Raw genomic sequence first — 8084 nt, forward strand, 5'->3', positions numbered from 1 at the left:
TGGAAGTGGCAATGTGTTTCTACTGTTGTTTTACCAGTAGATCTGAATGTATTTTGCAGCAGAAGTCTCTCTACAGTTAATTCCACTCTTCTGTGGGGAATACAAAGTTCAGGTAGCTAAGGCAAAGGTAAGGGAAGAGAGTCAGGCATTGTAGGAAATCTGCGTATACTGTTTCCATCTTTAGGGACACATGATAGTTAAAGCAGACATACAGAGAGCCTTTGGCTAGATCAGGGTCTCAGTAAAGCAAACCCAAGCTGCCAGCAATTCATTGTCTCAATTTTGTGACAGTCATTTGGGTGTAAGAGTAAAGCGCTGCACAGGAATGGAAATTTTTTCTTGTTTACCTTTTTCTACCAGATGAAAACTAGAATTTCCAACTAAAAAAATGCAAGGTACCAGCATAGCTGGAAGTCTCTCCCTGGGCTCTCAGGTTGGTCTTCATCTGCTGGGAACCTCTGCCTGAGTTAGTCTTGTGGGCATGTTCAGTGTTCATATTCATGTCCTCATGAGTTTCAGGGGAAATAATGTGTCACTTCAACTTCTTTCCCCACAAATCTTTGGTTTTACCACCACCACCCTAACAAAACCCTCCAGCACTGAAAACAATAGAACATTAAACCTAAATTGATGCTTTCATTATTACTGGAATAGAAGAAAATTTCAACACAGCATTAAAAATATGTCACCTTTGCTGTGGCATTGTACGGGAACTGACATGACTTCTTATTTTGTTTGCCCATGGAAGGGAACTGTCATTTTCATTGCTAAAATATTTGCCCATTGGATGGAAATAATTACAAATGGAGCAAAACAAAATGTTTTGATTAAATACAGGGCTAGTCTTGTTTTTTCCAGTTAATGTTCAATGTTTTCAATTCTCTTCCCCCTCCCCTGGGGATAATATAATGGACAGTTATAGATCACCTTGCATCTCAGAAGATCCCAGATTGCATAGGGATCACTACCTTTGCCACTGAAATGTTGGTACCTATGCAGCAAACAACAGTGAACAATTTATCCCCACGGTGTACTGTAGTGAAGGTGAGTCACCTTCCACAGAGCAGGGGAGTTTTCAGGAGACAGACTCCAGTTCATAATTTGTGTCAAACCCAGGGGTTAACACTGAAATGTCAGTTCTGGCTACCCTATGACTGAGGAATGAAAGCCAGCAGCTGCCTGAATTCTGAATTCCAAGGATGGTGCTGGGAATAGCTGCGATGAAACAAAGTCCCACCAACTTTGATCTTGGATCTCATGCACGGGATTAAAAGGGTAACTGAGTTTGGGCCTCAAGCACAGACATTTGGGGAAGCAGCAGGGGAATTTGCTTTGTTTTCATGGGAATTTTCTAAGCATATGATGATAAAGTGAAGATAACTCTCTTTTATCATTGCAATCCATTTATTTTAAATGTGAGTGCTTCGAGGCCCCTGCAGGATCACAGTGAGGCCACCAGCAGACTTGCGGTGCTCCCTGCATGTTGCTGCTTTGGGTTGAAGAGGTGACGCTTTGGCCTCAATCAACCTTGTAAATAATAATGGAGCAAGAAAAGATTTGTTTATGCATATCCAAACACTTTCCTCATTCCTTCTGCTTTCTCCCAAGTCTGGTGTGATCAGTTCATATACCTGCCACTTTCCTGGGATATGAGCAGCTGCCAGAACCCCCTCTGGCTCTTGTCAGTCTGGCTCAAGACACCTTTGCAGGAGTGGCTCCAATAGAAGAGAGTGCTGTCCATAAGATACAGCATTCAATCTCCACCATTGTCAGAGCAAAGAATCGTATTTCCCCCACCCCTGCCCTCTGGGTAAGAAAAGGCAAACATGTCATAAAAGTACCATAATAAGTCTGCTGGAGATGTCTTTGCAGCCTCTTTCTCCACCCCAAATTGGAATGTACCTAAGCTCCTTCTGGTCTGCTTATTTCTTTTTTCTGGCAGCCCTTGGGGAAGGCACCTAATACCTTTTTGCAAAGATTATTTATGGACTCAGAATGCCAGGAACGTGTCTTTGACAATTAGTCTGTACAATATGTCCTGAGCCCTCCTGTCTGGCACCTAATGGTGTCAGTCCACAATGCTCAGATTTCTTTGGCTTTTCGCTGTAAGCCAGATGTACATGATCCTGGGTTGCTTCCATGTAAGCAGAGTACTGTAATGACCAATGAGATGCACTTGTATGACTTACATGGTAGCATCCCAGTAGTGCACAGTTCCTGGTGATTTCTGCTTAGGTTCTAGAAAAATGTCTAGTGAAAAGAGAAAGATCACTGCTAGCCCTGGAGTAATACCTGCACAGCACCCTAAGGTTGCTTGTCTCACAGAGGGTGAGCTTGCTTGATCTATAGTATACCATCTCCTACCTAGCACCACTCCCTTCTGTGAGGTCTGTATTAATTAGATGCACCTATGGGTCCAAGTGGTAGCTCTGCCTGTGTACCCAGCTCTAAGGTTAAAGAGCATGTTTGTATCAGAGAGACAGCTGTAGACACACTTTGTATCAAAAAACCCTAAACCCCTTCTTTTGGATGAAAAACACTGGCTTAGTATTTCTGCCTTTTCAGGATCAAGATCACAGCATAAAATCTTCTGAGAGAAGCTTGGTGGGTTTGCCTCTTATCTGAAAGAAAGAGGGAAAGGTTACATTTTCACATCTTTATAGTGTTTCCTATCCCCTGTGAATCTGGAATACTTTATAAATGACGTAGATCTTGGTCTCAATGTAACAGCATGAAATGAAATTTCTTATTCCCAGTCAAGACTTTGAGACAAAATGGAAAACAGTGTATCCAGCTGAAACCATAGGGCAGAAACTGATCTGAGGAAGAATTTGGTCTGGCTGCAAATATTAACATCTATTATTCAGTCAATACTAGATGACCCTTAATGACTGTAGTTGCATAAACCCTCCAGTTTTATGTTTAAATCAAAGTGCAGTATCTCCAGCACAGATCCTGCAGCCTATCCTCTGTCATTTCCATGTGTATGCTGTACCATAAAGCCTTCTGACTTGGGAGTTAATCATGAACAGCAAACTCTAGAGGCGCTGAGAATCTCGGTGAACTATTGGGAATTTTGACAGAAATCTGGCGTGGAGAGGATATGCACTGACATGGCAAAATACTTAGTGAGTTCATCGAGGCTGGGATTCCCCCCAGTTACCCCTGGATGTTTTGCTGGCCATCTGAGCCCCTCTTCAAAGCTTCACCTACAGCTACTCCTGAACCTCTGCATCCATTGGTTTGTTTTCACGGAAGACTCTGATGCATCATGGAAGACCAGCATTTTCTGAATGCTGGCAGAAAAGATGGGACTTGCTGATGCAAGACAAGATACCCGAGCATGCAAAAGGACTTTACTGTAAACAGTCTCTTAAAATTCATTTTAAAAGGAGAAAGCGATGAAGGGAGGAAAACCAAAATACTCAGAGATGCTGACTTGCCATCTATAGTCATCCTCCCTCGCTGGTAATTAATCTTCTCCCCCTTTGAGCCCAACAGACCAGCTACACACATTCCTTATTCTCTTTATTGCTGGAAAGAAATTTGATTTTTGGCATGCCTTTTGTAGGATTCAAAATACCTTTGTGCTGTGGTGAGTGTGAAGGAAGGGAGTTTCACTCCTCAGCAGATATGCTAAAAGCATAGCATGTCTTATGGGCTGGGCTCTCACCCCACCCAGGTTGAAGGGAACCATTTGTGTCTGCCTGATCCCACAGCTCTGGCATACCCTGGACTTACAGGCTGGAGACACTGGGTCTGTGTATATTTCTGCGTGTTGCTGGAGATCAATAACTCTTGCAAGGTGGAAGTCCCTTCTGAGTCATCAAAAAAATCAGTATGTAGGAATCAGGAGGAATGGGATTTCAGATGAAATAGTAACTTCCCATTACCGTCTGCATGCAGCCAACTGAGTAGATTTTGGGTCTTGTATTACAAAACATGAATAAATCACAAAGTACAATTGCAAGCAAACCACGTACAATGTAGAATTCTCTGAAGGCGATCTAAGCCTAGTAAAGGTGTTGACTAAACCCTGTGAAAAGGTTCTTAATGGTACTGACAAGTCCTTTTCCACCATAGCTGTGGTTCAAGAGGCCTTCAAGAAGGCAATGTGAACAGGAATCTGGCCCTTCTTATTGCTGGGGTTAAACTACAGTCTTGCTAATGATGCAGCATTTCCTTATATTTGTAATGATAATTAAATGGATAAAGAACATCTACCTGGTGATAAAGCCTGTATCTAGCCCAGTTCTGAAGGACTTACAATAAAAGACTGATCATTTCACACAAACCACCTGTCATGCAATGTGGCTGAATCACAGTGATGAAAAGCCATGAAAGAAGGAGCCAATTTACTACCTATGAACAGACTTTTGTGAACACCACAGTGCTTGAACCACTACTCACATGTTGTCAGTGCTGGGTTTTGCCTTTACATAGGTGTCTCCCTGCTCTGTGCTCTCAACCTGTAGTAAGATCTCAACATGCATGTACGTTGAGCTCACGGATGTCTGTGTTCCCCCTTTGCCTGCAAGCAAAAATTTCACAAGAATTTTCCTTTAGCATGACTTAGAGGTCATTATCTCATGTGACACTCAAAAATGTAATCATTCCTGGTTAGAGTTAACTCTGACTATGAGGAGAAGCAGGGAGCTGGTAGGTGAGGACTCTGAGCTTGCACCTCTGTGGGTTGCTGTGCAGCACACACAAAGCTGCAGCTTGTGATTAGCTTTTCCAGATCCCTTAAACACAGTCTCTGACCTCTCGGCATCCAGTGGGTCACAGGCTGCAGTCAGTCATGCTGTGGCCCCCAGACTTCACCGGCAGATTGGCAAGAGTGCTGGGCAGGTAGCAAGCTGCAGCACACCAGGATTTCTGTGCTTGCCCTCTCTGCCTCACCTGTAACATTTTAATTTCTTGCAGCCACAAGCAAAGAGGTGGTTTATGGACCAGGAGCTTTGTTCAATGGGGTTGGATGCCAACCAGTGTTTGGAGCCATCTTGCCCATGTGGGGTACCTTGATATGAAGCCGTAAACTCTGATCCGAGTATGTATTCACATCAAGAGAGGGCAGCCTGTATTTTTGAAGCAGAGGGTTATCAGGATGAGTGCCATTCCTCATCATGCCTGAAGCTGGTGCCAGTGTGAATACACAGCCACAAATCACTGCAAAGAGCCAAACAGTTATGGGCAGAGAAACTAGGAGAGGATTTTGTTACAGTTACCCAAATGTAAGCCAGGAAACATACTGCTGACAGAACTTTCCTTGAAAGATTTGGACCAAGGGATCAGCTGGATAAAAATGTCATTTCTTACCAGATGCTGTATTCTCAGTTACAAGCAGAAGTGCTGTTAACATCCAGACCGTATCATAGTGAAAAAACCACAAGCAATCTTTTAAGAAATGGATGAATAAAACCTGTGTATTTAAGCACCAGGCTAAAGGGCTCCATGTAACTGTCAGATTAATGTGGTGATTTTTTTGTCACTTGCAGCAGCTTTTTAAGGAAGGATCCTGGCCCCCAACAGAATTGCTTACCTGTTGAAGTGTGACATCATGCTATCAATTGTTTTCCCTGACAACCCTGATCCTGCTCTCTATTGTCTGAGCTGCATGCTGCAACAGGAGCTAGAAAACAGCGAACTCTGTGCCCCAAAAAACACCTTGGGATGTTGATGTACAGAATGGTGCATGGTGTTATTTAGATGTCTTTGTAAACAAACAAATATAGCTGATTAAAGCTGTATGGCCACAGAGGTTTCTGCCTCCCTCTGCACACCCCACCCTTTTCTTTGCAGTTATGGGTATTTCAGGTTACTCCAAAGGCCAGGTAGGAAATGGGCGTCTCAGGGGCTGCTCTATATGTGGTTCAGCTCCTCCTGGTGGAGACATAGCAAATCTGGAGGAAGACTGCATCGCTGTAGCATATTTTTCGTTATTTGGTGGGATGTTTCAGCCCAGCCATCAGCAAATGCCATTCCTAGTACCCTGCAGCTCTGACTGATAGCTTAGAGAACTTGATTGCTTATTTAACACAGAGGGAGTGGCACACAAATGTGCTCCTACTTCACTGATCAATACGTCTTATGTTATATATTTCAGGCCCACAAGCCACACAACTAAACTTCAAGGCAACAGCAGTTTCTTGGAGACTCTGCAGCCATCTAGCGTTACTGTGTATATAGCATGCTAGTTATCTGCTGAGACCTCAGAGAGCTTCAGTGCTTTTTTCCTGCATGTCTCCCAGCTGGATGTTTAAGTTACAGGAGATTTTGTTAAATGTGCCAATTCACTGATCTTGATGGTGTCTGAAATTTCTGACTACCTAAGGATTGTGGTTGTGGATGGAGAAGAGGATGCTGCTATGGTATTTCTCTTAGCCATAGCAAGTACAGGGTGTTACTATCAGGAAGAGCAACCAGGGTGTCTGTGGCTGCTGCTGCTGCATTTTAGCAATCACTGAGTCTTAAGAAAAAAAAAAAAAAAAAAAAAAGCAAAAAGGGAAAAAGAAAAACTACATTTAAATCTGAAGAGCAGTGAGCAAGTTCAGGGATGCCACTGCTATCTGCCACAGTTTTGGAGACTTTTTCATTTGCTCAGGAATAGGAAAGCCTTGTACCCACATTGTGAAAGAGCAAGACAAGGGCAAAATAGCTTGAATCTGAATGCCTCACTTTTCACATCTGGAGAAAACCATCTTATTTCAAAGTCCCAGCTTCCTCTTTGGTTGTTCAGCAGACAGGGCAATTAGTACAAGGAACTACTTTTACAGTTTGTAGTAAATTAGTTAGACAACCTGTGCAGGCAAGGAGCATGCTGAAACAACACGCATTCTTGTATTGCATACCAGAGTGACAAGTAAATCTCAAAGGTGACAACCCAGGGTTACTGCGACTTAGCAGCAGCCTCTTGGCAAACCTGAGAACAGAACCGTCTTTGTTTACAATCTGCATTTTTCTAACTCTTATCTGCTCTCTTGCACTGTAATTTCCCCCAGCCCCCTCTGTTCACTAGGTTCGTCTTTCTCTGCTCCTTGCATTACACTGTATAAGTGTCCAGGTGTGTTATGAGGAACTTTAATCTTCTGAAACAAAAGGTGATGAACTGGTGACTTTCTGCACTGCAGCAACAAGTCACCAACTACTGAGGTAAAAGAAATTGCTTCTAGATAGAAGTTATACATTACAACCTCTTTGCTTGAGCTAAGCAGCAAGTAGAGATTTATACCATGGAGACACATCCTTTTCTGGATCCTGCTGCACTTATGGATGGTGCTACCAGCTCTGGCTTTTTAACATCCTTTGCTGATGGAAATAGCCTTATTCCCAACCCTTAAGAATCTACCCCATGAACAATTTACATAAACATTGCCTTATTCCCCTTGTTACCTAAGACATTAATATCAAATATAGAAACCGCAGTCTCTAGAGCAGCTGGAGAGGAGCAGTGACAAGCAGCAATTACTCATTCCACAGTAATCGCTGGATCTGGATGAGGATGTCAGCATCACCTTACTCACGTGTGCTAAACCAGGATAAGAGCAAGACTGGACATGAATCTTTTGCACATTCCCCTTCTAAGTTTCTGTCTGTAGGACATTAAAACCAGACCATGGTATGTGTCCAATAGGCTCTAGCCACAGTTGACTGATCTGGTAGCATTTACCTGGAATACTTTTTTTTAAAGTCACATTTTACAAAATCTTTCACTTCATCAGTTTTTGTGGATATTGGTTATTTCAGTGTCACCAAAGATGTAGCTTTAGTTACTATTCTGTCATTTATTTCTGATGACTTTTACCAATAAACACGGAAAATAATATTCCAGCCCTAAATTATGACTAGTTGAACACAGAAACACCCTGCACACAAAGGAAATACTCCCCTAGAGGCTAACAGAACCGCTTTCCGGTTGTGGTGCTTAGTAGTATCTTGGGACTAGTGGCTGGGGTGGTGGGAAGGAGGGTGAGAGCTGTTACACAATGGCACAGTCTCTCCCTGCAAAACTGAATGGCATTCATGATGCTGAGTAGCCCACAGGGAGTCACAGCTGCACTACCCACCAGCAAATCCCTTCCTGC

Source organism: Pezoporus wallicus, unplaced genomic scaffold (assembly GCF_028554395.1).
Source record: "Pezoporus wallicus isolate ANWC-B61680 ecotype Strahan unplaced genomic scaffold, APGP_CSIRO_Pwel_v1 contig_5261, whole genome shotgun sequence".
Lineage (NCBI taxonomy): Eukaryota > Metazoa > Chordata > Aves > Psittaciformes > Psittacidae > Pezoporus > Pezoporus wallicus.